This window comes from Misgurnus anguillicaudatus, chromosome 23 (assembly GCF_027580225.2).
Source record: "Misgurnus anguillicaudatus chromosome 23, ASM2758022v2, whole genome shotgun sequence".
In the NCBI taxonomy this organism is placed as follows: Eukaryota; Metazoa; Chordata; class Actinopteri; order Cypriniformes; family Cobitidae; genus Misgurnus; species Misgurnus anguillicaudatus.
In genome coordinates this window covers 18,937,487-18,952,279 of record NC_073359.2, presented here as the reverse complement: position 1 = coordinate 18,952,279, position 14,793 = coordinate 18,937,487, and positions in this window count along the sequence as shown.

The following is a 14,793-nucleotide window of genomic DNA, read 5'->3' as shown; positions in this document are numbered from 1 at the left end:
CCCCCCTTCCAACTCTTTAGAACCCTGTAGACAGCACACCGGGGTTCCTGACTGATCCCACCATGAACAATTAAATCCAACTGAGAAGTGTTTATTTGAAAGCGCACCTTTCATATCGTCCAGGGTGACTGAATATAAGAGATAACCTTGAAGGAGCAACATCTGAAAGTAGGCCAGCAAGATGATGCATTGACAAAACGTGTTTAAGGGCGCACTCATATTATACCTAATTCAACCGAACCACGCCCGAGCATGATTGTCCCTCCCTATTCCCCCAGATGCACACACTCACACTGTACTTTGAGTGATCTGGGCATGTTTCGTCATTACGATGCAATTGTTTTGAAGAAAACAGGAAGTAAAGTGCTTTCTTAACAATAGAACCCATCGTAAGGTTAAGTCTGTGTTTTTATTCTGGGTCGTTTGGTGCCCGATGATGCATAGTCCTTTCTCTCAAGCTTAGTTGATCTGTCGCGTGTGCAGCTCAGACATTCGCGTAACCCTACTGCACGCATCAGAAAGTTTTTTACGAAGGCAGATGAAGGTGAGTGCTTGCGCAATTGACGTCTCTCCTTTTGAACCGCGCTATGTTGCAATTGCAATTGAAATGCGCCCAAGCCCACCTCTGCAAGCCAACCAAACTGCGCCCGGGCACGGTAAAGAGAGATCACACTAGCCAAACGAACCAGGCTTTGGGGGTCAAACGCGCTCAGGCCAGTTTGGTTAGGATAATGTGAGCGCGCCCTAAAGGGGGTCCCACACCAGACGAGAAGTGTTGCGTCACGCCATGAACCTAAAAACAGAACGCATTATTTTCTATGTATGTACGGCGGCTGTCCGCTGTGACTGGACACTGCTCAAATCCCTGTCGCGCCACAGAACGCCACTCACATAGTTTAACATTAAATAACATCATATTTGTCCCAAATCGTTAGCCATTAACATTGGCTGCTTACGTATATTTAGCATTTTGATGTAGACGCTATCTGTCTAAAATTGCGCTATTTAATGTGCACTTCCGGTGTACGATACCTCAGAGTTGCCCTAGATGCGACACAACGCGGCGCTGCACTTCTCATGCGGTGTGCGATACCCTTAAGGGGTTGTTTCCATGCTATCTCATGGCAATTTGTATGTATTTTACAAGGTGGCTAATTTTATTTTTAATTTGTGCGATCACATTCGTACATTCGTACATTCGTTTTTGTACAATTTGGGTGGGGTTTCGTTATTGTTTTTATGATACGCTTATGTTTTTGTACGATTTACCTCGAACGAATTTGTAAAATACATATGAATTCTCACGAGAATGGGCTGGTGGTTTACGTGACAAAGTTTTCAACTTAAAACTTTGTATGTGTTTCGGCAGTTTGTTTTCACAACCTTTAAAGTGAACATTTTTGAAAACGATACTGTTATCTTCTGCGTGTAAACTACAAAAATGCAAATGTTTAAAAATGGCGATGTTATGTGCATGCGCATTACGTGTTCAGACATCATGAGACATCATCACCAATTGGCCTGGCATGCATAAAACTGCAATTTTAGTCATTTCCGTGGATCTATGTGATCGTTTTAGTGATACGAAAGACTTTTTTCGTTTTAGCACATCGCTTCGGTACAGGTACTCTAAATTTCAATCAGCAGAACACTTGTAATAACCGCGGGACATTTTGTTAAACATTTGATTTCTGTAGCCCCGCCATTTAAGGATTCATATAAGGTGGAGGCGCGTACTATGTGAATGTACTAATTTACAAAACGCCCAAGGGAGCAGATACCTGTATTGCACAAGATGGCCTTTCAAACCATACACACCCTTTGTTCTTGGGTGGCTGACATTTCGTGAAGGTGTGAAGGTATTTTTTGACAGCTGATTATGGCAAGAATCTATTCACCACCTCATTTGTTTCTTCGTGTACTCATAAAACTGATAAACACAGAGCTGCGCACAGAGCATTTATGGTGCACGTCGGTGCGGTGTGTTTGAAGTATATATGGAGACCAGACGATAAGAACTGAATATGCAAATGTAAAGTTGCTTGGCATGCTTTGAAAAGCATTAGAAACTAAGAAAATACTTGGATCAAATGTCAAATGTCTGTTTACCCACGAAGAGGTGGCTACTGGTTAACGTCTTTACATGTCAACCTCGAAATGTTTTATTGTGTCACTCAACCCCCAAACCTTTATCCAAACACAGACACACAATATACACATACAGCACCTGTCCTTACTCCTTCATCACAGCATTTCAGTTGCTAAAGTGGGTAACCAGAAGAAGCAAGGTAACCAGCTGGGGCTGGGGGGTAGAAAACGAGAACGGGGGGTTGTGACGGTGATACATGAACATCAGCCGAAATCCAGACATAGACATTTGCTGATGTAAACATCACGTAAGAAGTGCTCTCGCGATGTGGATGACAATGTTTTGAATTGTTAATCTCTCACAGCTTCTCTTTTACCGAATGTTTGCAAAAATTGCACCTCAGCATACCCAGAAGAGTTGCCCACATATTGTTTCTTTCATTGCAGCTTAAAAGGAAACTACTGACTCAATTCATTCACTCATTTCGGGCTAGAGCGAGAATTTCCTGAGGAATTACGATCAAGATCATCAAACCTTTCATCTCTTTGCACATTACAAAAGCTCATAGTTTATGAATATGCTTTTGTTCTTATGCTTCTGTTATAGGAAATAAAGACACGTTTCGTGCCGTGCTAGTATGCGCTTTACACAATTAAATAAACACTATGCGTGTTAATAACAGGTTCAAAATGTCAAAAAGCATAACTACACACTTCGGTTTTGAAGTGCTAGTTCGGCTTCGGCTGATTGGTTATTGAGAAACGACAAGGTGACAAAGGTTAAGGGAAGGTCACCAGAGGAATGTACTTAAGTACAGGCTTCAATCAGGTTCTGCTCATTGAACAAGACTGCAAATAGCTTTCGGGCTCATCACAGTACCCGAGCTATAAAATTAACACGCAACACACAACATTACTGCTGAAGTAGATGCTTGTTTATTATGGTTCAGTAATTGACAGCTTGAGAAAGAAACCTACAAAACCCTGATAGATTTATAGCAGGAAAAAACATGAAGCCAACTTCAACTTATTTTAGTCACTCAACCTGAAACACCTGACCGAAAAAAAAACTTTAATTACGTCTAAAACGTTGCAATAATTAAAGTGCAAATATTTCATTGCTAAAAACCAGTTATTTTGTGTATTCGGTATAATACAATGTATTTGCATGGTTTATAGTTAAAAAAAAACACATTATTTTCCACATCAACATGAAATGTGACGTCCTTACCACGTTTGACAGATTCGCTCAAAACGCAATGCTATCAGGAGTTAACTTAGCAGGAGGAATTATGATAATGTCGGTCTTGTCCACGTCAACAGGCCCAGGAAGTAAACTGTTGCCTACAATCTGTGTTTTTGTTGTAGTCCAAGAAAAGAGATTTACATTGGAGACGATAACTCGCTTCATCGTTGTATCTTTTGCATATCGTTAACGTACTAATACACACTTACACACCGAAGGAAATGTAAAAACGTGAATCGGACCATAGGTGCTCTTTAAAAGTGGTTGCAAGCTCAGGTGATACACTGTAGACATGCCCACCAAGTAATAGTGCAGTTTCACCATCTAGGTTAACTATAGGCCCGATATAGTCCGTCTATGAGTAACCCGCTTCTAGCCAAAATAAACTAGAATTTGTTGTCATTTTTTCGAAAATAATTTGCGATCTGTATGATATTCCATCTTGTAAGCAAAGTCAACTGTGATTACAAGGTTTTTCATTTATTTAATTATTTTATTTCATATATTTTTGGGCTATGGTGAGACATTTATACATTTTCATTGTTTTAGCCTAGACTTTTAAGCTCAAAATCCCATGAGTCATTTTTCTATTTAGTAATCAGACGAATATTAGTTAGTGTCACTAATACTGTACACATAATATAATATAGAAACTTGCATAAAGGTGCATTGTGTAACTTTTAGAACAGAAATGCAATATAATACAAAACTATTATCAGTGGTGTATAAAGACTTTACATAATGAACTGTATTGTTTTTATTACCTTAGAATGAGACGTTTTTATCTATAGACGGTTTCATCGGACGGACGTGCGGTGACGCGATACGCGTCTGGTCCGAACTTTACTTCCGGTTTCAGTTTTTTTACATGGTCTGACTAGTTGCTTAACTGAACTCTTGAACAATACCTCGTCGAAAATAACAAATGTTTTGATTTCCTATGTAATCTATGTGTTGTTTTATTGCTTCTTATATAAATTAACAACATTTAAAGTACTTTGTTGTTATTTATTCTTATCTGAGTTACCGAAAGTTTTGTGTTGACCCTGAAAGCCACTTGTTTATGTTGTTACTGCTGAAACCGTCTATGTACACCGCGGGTCCCCTTACATGGAGGTTGCCATTTTCCGTCGCCCTGTTTCTACAGCAGCCCTAAACTGACAAACTGTTCTATAAAGCTATGTTATCTCAGACAATGATGACATGTTTGTCCTGTGACACTACCGTAACTTCACTATGTGTTTCGAAATGGAGGGGTGAGCTGTGGACTGAGGCGTTGGTTGCAATTTACAGTCTTACAGCTAGATGGTGCTAAAAATCTACCCACCGATCCTGTAATACAGATTTTTTACAAAAAAATTTGATACACCTACTTGCTACTTGCAACAGGATAAAAAAATATATACATATATATATATATATATATATATATATATATATATATATATATATATATATATATATATATATATTTTATCCCGTTGGCGTTATTAATTGGCGCTGTCCCGTTAGCGGGACACCCGAGTTTACTTCAATATTTTTTTCATGTAAATGTTAATCTATCACTACAAACTCTATTTTGTAGGAAAGGTCTAGAATGTAGTTTTCATATTTCAAAACCTTTTAGCAGTAATGATAATGCTAGGACTGTAATTTATCAATTTGTGACAAGAGTATGCAGCAAACCTCACAGCAAACCAACACAAACTTCATTTTTTATAATTTTATGTATAAAAAATACTATATTGCATTATTTTTATTTATTACAATTAGGTATGCATAATGATGAATCACGAGTAATCTATAGCCAAATAAAAGTTTTTGTTTACATCATATATGTGTGTGTGTGAACTGTGTGTAATAATAATTATGTATTATGTAAATATGCACACATGCATGTATCATTTTAAGAAAAAACAAATGTATATACACATGTAAACATATCTTAAATATGAAGAGTTTCGTTGCAAAACAAGATAAATCCATTTTTTAACATTTTTGTCAAAACATGTTTATTATTATGTTATAATGTTATTATTTTGTTTTATTGTGCTACTTTTTTAAGTTATGAAGGTTTATATCAAAACAAATCAACTGCAGTTGAATTTATATTAACTGGAATGCACAACCAAAAAATGAGATTTCTGAACAATTAAAAAAATGATTTATTTCGTTTTGCAGCGAACCTCTTCATATATACATGCATGTGTGTCCATTTATCCATACAAAGTTATTATACACAGTTCACACACATATATAATGTAAACAAAAACTTTTATTCTGCTATATCATTATGCATCCCCAATTACAATAAATTTAAACTGCTATAACAATTTTTTCTTATTTAATATTTTTATCTCCAGACACTTCCGTAAAAAAACTTTAAAGTGTCTTCTTTAAAACAAGACCAAAGGCATCTAGACCACAAAATGCCAGAGTTATATTCATTTGAAGGGGTACATCACCTTTTCACCCCCCTCTCAAAAAGTGCTGTGCCAGGTAAAGGGTTAAACCGTATATATTTTATTTTTTGTTGTTGTTTTTATGTTTTTTGTTATTTTTGTTCTTATATTTACTGTATACATTTGCTATAAAGCTCCTTTGCAACAAGGAAATGTTTTTTATAGAAAAGTTTTTTTTTTTACTTTTCCAATACAGTGAAGTGAAATAATAATACAACAGTTCATTAGTCGAATAAGGCTGCATAACAGTCTTTAAAGTGCACCCTTTGCTTTTTTTAAAAAAAAAAGTAAATCAACCCTGATATTTAAGTGACCGTCCCAAATAAAAACATTTTGAGGAGGCGGTGCCTTGCCAAACATCATGGCTGCCGTGTAGCATTTCTGTGCGAGGACGGCAGAGTTCACATGTCCTTTGTTTATTTTATGTCTTCTGCAGCTGTTCTCACTCGCTCTCTCTGTGCGTGAAATGACGTCAAGAGACAGCGATTCGAGAGAGCTCCGCCAGGGCTCCTTCTTTCACTGACTGCGTTGCCATGGCAGCCGTTCCCACTTCCTGCCAGAGTGAGGTTTCCTGTGTTCATTCATTTCTTCGTTCTGACTCGTTTTCGTTTTTTTTTCAAATCCTCAGCTGGATTTACAGCGCTCTGTTTACAGTACCATAAAAGGATCGCGGTGCACGTCGTTGAGTCGAGGGATCCTGACTGAATGCAGTCTGGTGTTTTTTTTTTAAATCTGCTAGCATATTTATGATTTTCCTTGGCGTGGAGGGAAACTACAACTTGGTGTTTTTATGTTTACATCGAAAAACTATGCAAAGCGTTACTAGAACTAAGCTAAGAAGTGGTTGCTAGCTGGCTTAGGGTGATTATTTCATGCCCCAAATTAAAAGAGCTCGCCCCTAAGTTTCCATCATAGAGCTTGCATTAGCAGCGCAAAGGTCATGGGTTCGACTCTCAGGGAAAATGTATTGAATGCACTGTAAGTTGCTTTGCATAACTGTATTGTATTGTAAATGCACTAGCTTATTATTTTTCATGCAAAACCATAATTCTGTTTTCTTCGCACCCCACTGTTATTAAGGCCTGACACATCTAGGACATTTCTAACACCTATACCATTTAAACAGTGAAGGGGACAGCACCTCAAACCCACTACAGGTCATCCCCTGATATCTGCTATGCAGATGAAGAAACCGCTTCAGACAATGCACTTTACGCCCGCTGCAAGGGGTTTCTCCGATCTGCACGTGCTTCGTTTTTCCAGAGCCATGGGATCTAGCAGCACACATAAAGGGTTTACGTTGTTGCATTCTGGGCCCGCGTTCCTCCTCGCGAGTGAACGCAGCAGAGCAGACGCTTCTGTTTCGGGTATGCGTGGGTTGGCTGTATTTTCCACTCAGTCAAACCTCAGGGAGCTTGACTGTGAGGCACGAGACAGCAACCGCAGCATGTGTTAGTTAACACGGTTGCATAAGGTCTCCTGGATTTCGCCGTCTGCTTTTGCAGGGCTGCTACATTCGTGTTAAAAGTAGAAGGTATCAGGCGCGGTGCCAAACTTTAAATGCCAAGTGCCTTTAAACGGCACCTGTGCCATTTATCAAAAATGTCAGGTGGTCTTCGCAGAGTAATGATATCCTTTATGTGACATGCCTGTAAAAATTGCCCCTAACTGCTGATCTCAAATCATTTTCTCTGTATTTCACGGAGGTGACATTTAACCTGAGTAAGTTAATCCAGAATCTCAAGGCCTTCAGGAGATGCAGTTTGGTTGCCATCCCGCATGTTGAGACCAAATAGATGCTTTGGCCTTTTTGCCGAAGTGCGAAGCGATAAATCATGTCGGCCTTTGAAAGCCCAGGGCGGCAACGCGTAACACAATTAGCTTCGACATCCCATAATTAGCCCACAGATCATTTGGAGACGTTCCACCTATAGTCAGCAACGCAAGCAGGTTAGGTCATGATCGGTAAATGAGAAGCTGCGATTATTAATTTCATAACGTTGGTGGCGTTTAGCGTGCATGCGACTGTGTGGTGGTTTTGGCCTGCGAGAGCATGTGTCATCGCGCTAAAGGTCAGTGGTATACGATGTTCTTGAGGGGGCTTGAAGCATTGTACTAGAAAGACGAGGACAAACCACACTTAGCACGTCCTACATATAAAGAAATCCGCACTGCGAATCACATACTGCTTAATGTCATGGTGTAATGGGGACAACACATGTGTGATCATTGACGAACGGCGTCTGATATCTCTATTTACAAGAAAATGGTTTATGCAGGACGGGCTGGATGTATATAGAAAATCCCTACTGTTAATTTACTACGGTCGTGGACCAGGGTGAAAGGTTAAGTCTGATGTTGTGACTGGACAGCTGGGAAAGCATGAGAACCAAGCTGTAGTCCACAAGACAATAAGGAAAAACTATGATGGTATTACAGAGCCAACAGCTGCATAAATAAGGTCAATTTTTAAACAGATCACTGTTCTCTTTCAACTACGCATGAAACAAGCAGATGTGGACGGAGAGCAACAAATAGGAGTTTTCATAAATTTACTCCCATGATGCATTTCAGTGTTGTTCAATTTTTATAGCGCTTTGAACAGTGCACATTCTTGCAAAACAGCTTCGCAGAAAACATTTTAGTACAGAAAAATATATGCAAAATATGTGCATTGTAATTTCTTCGTTCTCCATGACACAAAAATCTGACAGGTACAAAGTACATTTCTTTACGAATATATCCCATATATGCAAGGGACTCATGCATATCTATAGACCGTTTCATCGGATGCACGTGCGCATCTCGGCGTAACCTATCTTCCAGTCTTTGTTTGTTTAAAGGGACACTCCACTTTTTTTTAAAATATGCTCATTTTCCAGCTCCCCTAAAGTGAAACATTTTGATTTTTACCGTTTTGGAATCCATTCAGCCGATCTCTGGGTCTGGTGGTACCACTTTTAGCATAGCTTAGCATAATCTATTGAATCTGATTAGACCATTAGCATTGCGCTCAAAAATAACCAAAGAGTTTCGATATTTTTCTATTTAAAACTTGACTCTTCTGTAGTTACATCGTGTACTAAGACCAACGAAAAAATTTAAAGTTGTGATTTTTTTAGGCAGATATGGCTAGAAACTATACTATCAAACTGGCATAAAAATTCTTAAATTACGATTTATTGTCTTGATTTGATAAGCAAAATGAGCTAAGAAAATAAGTCTAGTTTTTTATGTTTTAATAAGGTTTAAATCTTTAATACCATAGAAATTTTCATAATTCTCACAGAAAACATATACAAGCATAGAAAGAAGATAAAAAACAAACAAAACCTAAGCTCTCTGAAGATAAACAGTCAATGATATAAGAAAAATTTTCTTGAATTAAGTGTTTATGAAAAAAGTAAACTTATTTCATGAAAATTTTTCTTATTCCATTGCCAGATTTTTTTTGCTTGTTTTAAGCACTAATTTACTTACTCCTAAAAACTAGACTTATTTTCCCAGGTCATTTTACTCATGAAGAAAATACATCTTAATTTAAGAATGTTTAGATATTTTTACTGAAAACAAGACAAAATTACTAAGAAAGTCATTTTTTGCAGTGAAGTCCTTGATTATTAAGTTTACACTACCTTAAGGGGGTCGCACACCGGCTGCGCAGCTCAGTGTCGTGCCGCGTCGAGTCGCGTCTAGGACAACTCGGAGGTATCGTAAACCGTAAGTGCACATTAAATAGCGTGAGCTTCGTCAGATAGCGTCTACTTCAAAATGCAAAATATACGTTAGCAGCCAATGTTGACAAATATGATGTTATTTAATGTTAAACTATATGAGTGCCGCTCTTTGGCGCGACAGGGATTTGAGCAACTTCCTGAGTCATAGCTAGACGGCACGGACAGGCGCCACCTGTCGGCGCCGGTTTGCGTATACTCATAGAAAGCAATGTGTTCGATTTTTTTTTTTGAGCGACGCTGAGTTGCGCGTCCAGTGTGCAACCCTTAGTGTAGTTTTTGATGCGCTTTAGCTATGATTTGAACTAAGATAATCTACTTAAATCTAATTTTGCTTGTTATCAGAAATAAACTACTCTAAAACGACTCTGTTGTTATTAATTCTTTGTGGAAGTTTACCGCAAGTTACGTTTGTTCGACGAAAGCCGTTTGTTTATGTTGTTACTGCTGAAAACTTCTATAGTACAAATAGTACTATATGGGCAAGTTACATTCAGATTTGCGAATATTTGGCGGACACTTTTATCCAAAGCGACTTACGGTGCAATAAAGCTCTACATTTCATCAGTATGTTTGTTCCCTGTGAATCGAACCTATCAACCTTTATGCAATACTCACATTACTTTGTCGCTTTGCGTCACTCGTCTCTTTCAAAGAGTTCGTGTGGCAATTCTAAATCTGGTTGTCATAAACAAATGAGTAACGTCCACTCCAGTAACTGACGAAAGATGTATGATGTGAACGCCACTGCTTCGCTCTCATTGGTAGTCGCTCCAGAAAGTCGCTCATCAATTGCATAAAGTTAAACTTTTCTTAACTTAGTCACGCGACTGGATACACCCCATCTGGTCGTCAACGGTCACTGTCGCCAGAAGTCGCTAAGCTTCCACTGAAATCAATGAGATTGCGTTGCTATGCTACTGCTAGTCATGCTAATGTGAATGAGGCTATAGGCTGCTAACAACACAATACTCTACCAATTGAGCTACAGGCCATCATGTTACATGGCAACTTTATTATATAATACTCAAAACTCACCCTGCATGAGCAATACATTTAAAGCTCATCTCAGTCTGTATGCATGATTCAGAACGCATCTGACTCTGAACCTACACACAGTCCCATTTTTGTGTCATTCAAGCAGTGCACAGACTCGCTATATGCATAAATGTCACTGTTGTCACATGACCTATCTCAGCTGTGCCCAGAAGAACCAAGGAACCGTCTTCATAACTCAACCTCAAGATCTGCCGTTTGTGGTGTGAGGCCGTGGCCGCAGGCCTGTCTCAGTTCTCCATCCTCAGTTTCGTTTTAAATGCGCGTCGCAGCGCTAACCGTAGCTTGCTTCTCACCAGCTGGGTGTGGAGGCAGATGCAAAGTTAAGACAGTGCAGAAAAGCTTGTTTGCTTCTGGGAAACTCATCTGAATGAAGAGTTTTAGCATTACTGGAAACTGAAAGGTTAGCCTGCAAACTCTGCTTGGGCAGCAGTTCTTACACCGTTAGCAGCAGGACGCACGCTCTTCTTTCACTTACACGCACTGTCTTGGATGTTTATAGATTTACCAATGACAGGTTTATGATGTTGAATTGCATATCAGGATTAATGCAACTTTATGCTAATGTCAAAGATGTAAGAGTCAGCAGGGCATGAATTACGTACTGCTGGCACAGTCATACTTGAGAATTAAATTTGGGGTGCCATCTTCATTTATGTATTAATTTTGTGGTAATGAATAGTGATTTCAGAGTAAATAATTTTTTTGACCTGGTGCCGAATGAGGAAATGAAGTAAAATTAAGTAAAATTGTTAGCTTGTTTTGATTGGTGTCTTACAAGAACTTTCTTATAAGGTGGAGATCTGGCTATGTTGTGGAATCCATAAGAGCAGGGAAATGTGAGTTATATATCTGTAAAGATCATTACAAAGGGAAGACCATACAGAATTTTTGTGGTTTTCTCCATTGCCAACAAAAACTAGAAATGCTGTTTTTGGCACACTACAAAGGGTAAACATCCATAAGCCATTCACCATTGAGGGTTGGACAAAGATATTCTGCAGATGTTTTAATGCAATAGTGGTCTAAACATTCCCTTTGAATTAACCATTTGGCTAGCAGACCAAATCTCATTTGACTCAAAAATTCTCAAAATTTTTATAAAAAATTGCTGCCAAAATTGCTAACAAATTTATTCAAGCTGCAAGTCTAGCATGGAAACTATGGACCTATTTTGCCCCTAAAAAAGGGAACCAATCACAGAACGGCGAGGGGCAGCAAGACCATGACGACGTCTATGAGACACACTGATTGGCTATGAGCTACATACAGACGCATCTGATAGACATTCGTAGCGCCCAATAAACGGCATAGGGAGCCAATCACAGATCGGGGAGGGGGCAGCAAGACGATGACAACGTCTATGCGACACACCGATTGGCTATGAGCTACGAACAGACGCATTTGATAGACATTCGTAGCGCCCAATAAACGGCTCTGGTCATTCGTAAACCCCGCCTCAAATACGAGAAAATGAACATGTGGTTCCCAGACTACGCCTCATTCTCTATGAGACTGGTCTGGTGTTAGCCAGGCTAATAAAACAGAGAAAATATTTTGGGAAAGCAGTTGAAATCACGCATAAATGATAATAATCACTTAAATAATAATCGCTCAAATACGGATCATTCAAAAATAACTATTTATATAGAAAGTTTATCATTTGCATGCGCATCTAAACCTTGCAAATGTTAACATTCAAGTGATTTTAAACTATTTGCTAAACTAAGATTGGCTGACAAACCTCCCTTCACATAGTGGTGATCCATGATTGCCGTCTCCCCTCGTCTTTAGAAAACCAAAAAAAAAATTATTTTCGAGGAGGTATTTGTTTACGGAGTTCAGTTTAGCCACTAGCCAGACCATTAAACAGAGACCAAAAGTTAAGTTCCGCCCAGACGCGTAATGGCGTTTCATATGGTACGTGGTGACCGCTAGTATTTAGTTCTTTTTCAAAAGGAAACGTGCGGAAAGCGGCAAAACGGTTACAGAAGTGAAGCGGAGTTGGTCCACACGCCTTGCTCGTGCACCCAAAATCCTATTCCTTTTTCAGACACGGCTCTTAATGGCAGACACCATGGAAGATAAACAGATTGGCACTAAATGCTGCACAAAACGCTTCCACTACACGAAAAAATCTGTAGCCGCGCGGCAATTTCGCCGCTTGCCGCGTATCGTGTGAAATGGCAACCGCGAGTGTTTAGTTCTTTTTCAATAGGAGACGTGCAGAAAGCGGCAAAATGGTGGCGGTTACAGAGGTGAAGCGGGGTTGGTTCACATGCCTTGCTCGTGCACCTCAAAATCCGGTCCCTTCTCCGGACATGGCACTTCGTGGCAGGCGCCGTTGAAGATAAACGTATTTGCACCAAATGCTGCACAAAACGCTTCCATTACAAGAGAAAAGCTGAAGCCGCGCTGCAATTTTGCCGCTTGCTGCGCACCGTAAACGGCCATAAGCGCGACAACGCACGTGCCTCGATGAAACCGTCTTTACTTTCCAGTTTCTCTTGCAATACTTAATCACAGGGCAATCAGTCTGCGTTTGCGGCACCCTATTATTTTAGCCGTGTTCGGTCGGATCCATTTTCCAAACCTTTCAAACAACCAGACTGTATTCTGTTTGGTGCAATAAGTGGTAAAAAATAACACACATGACCTTTAAAGGTAGGGTAACACATTTTGAAAAATGCTAACGGTAGCCGCCTAGCAATGAAGTCCCGATCCCATCCTCAAGTCAAATCGCCATCCAAAGTCACGCCTCTTTCAAAACACATGAACACGCATAGATCAGACGGTCACATCTCATGTCTCATTCAGCAGTGAGAAAACTTTGCAGTACAAAGTCGAATAACACTTCCAAAATAACCAAACAACTGGTTTACATCAGAATTAGTTTAAGCACACGTTCGGTTGTGTAGACGTAGTAACTATATCGTTACGCTAATCCGTAAACGAATACAAATTTCATAAGCAACACAATGTTTCATCAAAGTAGAATATCTGAATCCATCTCAATACAAACATATCGCGTACCTACCTTACCAAAATAAACAGTGCAACGACCCTTTCAGACCCTTTGCCTCCTGCAGCTGTTTCATCTCGTGGTAAAGTTACCGATGTTAATTTGGGTTTTTGCTCTTGCTGATCCAGGCAGTTTTTGCTGTTGTTGTTATAAAAGATGCCTTTCGTTGTGTGCCTCCTGTGTAGGTTGTCAATTCAGCAGAAAAGTTTGCTGTTATCAATGTTTACAGACATGAGGTGAGCGCATGTGAACGCACCGATGACGTATGGTGTCTGCGTGGACTCGCTGCGCGGTTGGCATTCAAATTACGCTTACGTATGAGGGACAAAAATGGAAACGTCCGTTCGGACCGAAATCTATGATTTGTTGAACATTTTTTGGTCCTACGCCTTTCACAGATGACATAAATGTCTACAAATACATTTAAACAACTTAACACAATGATTGCTATCAGGATGTGAGGAGACTTTTAACCAGCATAACAAAAAATGTTTCAGGATCAAATCTGTTACCCTACCTTTAACCCCTGTGCCACATTTTTTATGGATCCTAATGTAAATGCAATGTCCATCGTCTCTATAATAAAAAAAAACTATCGTAATTAAGAATTGTCTGCAAAACAACACAAAATATTTCGTATCATTCTATTTAGCACCACAGCTAAGAAAGACGAAAATCGTTATTTTAAAAATCTTTTATTTTCATCCTCGCACTAAATTTTTGCAGATGCTCTTACAACGAGAGACTGTTGGTTTCGTCGTGTATGCTTCGTGAATACAGATTATGTGTCTGTACAGAACTTGCCTACTGTAAGTTATGTGCTCACCCTGAATCTGTCATCGCGGCTCATCTTAGCTCCCGGGAGAGGAACGGACCGGTTGACAGATGGGTGGGTGCGTTGGAGTATCAGCCGCTGTCACTTCACTCCGGCTCGGGCTCTGATCTGGCACCCCTGCGGTTGAGCGAACACCAGATACATATAAACCTGTACACTTTAAAGATAGCTTTCATCATTTCCACGCAACTGTGCAGTCAGTGTGATCATAGATATACATAGACGCCGCATTGGCTGCTAAATCTTACGTCGTCGCCATATTGGTGAGGGCAAGACTGCCTAACAAAAACAAGTGAATGGGGAGATACTTTTTAACTGAATAAAAGCACAGTTGTGTTCTTAACTTAGTC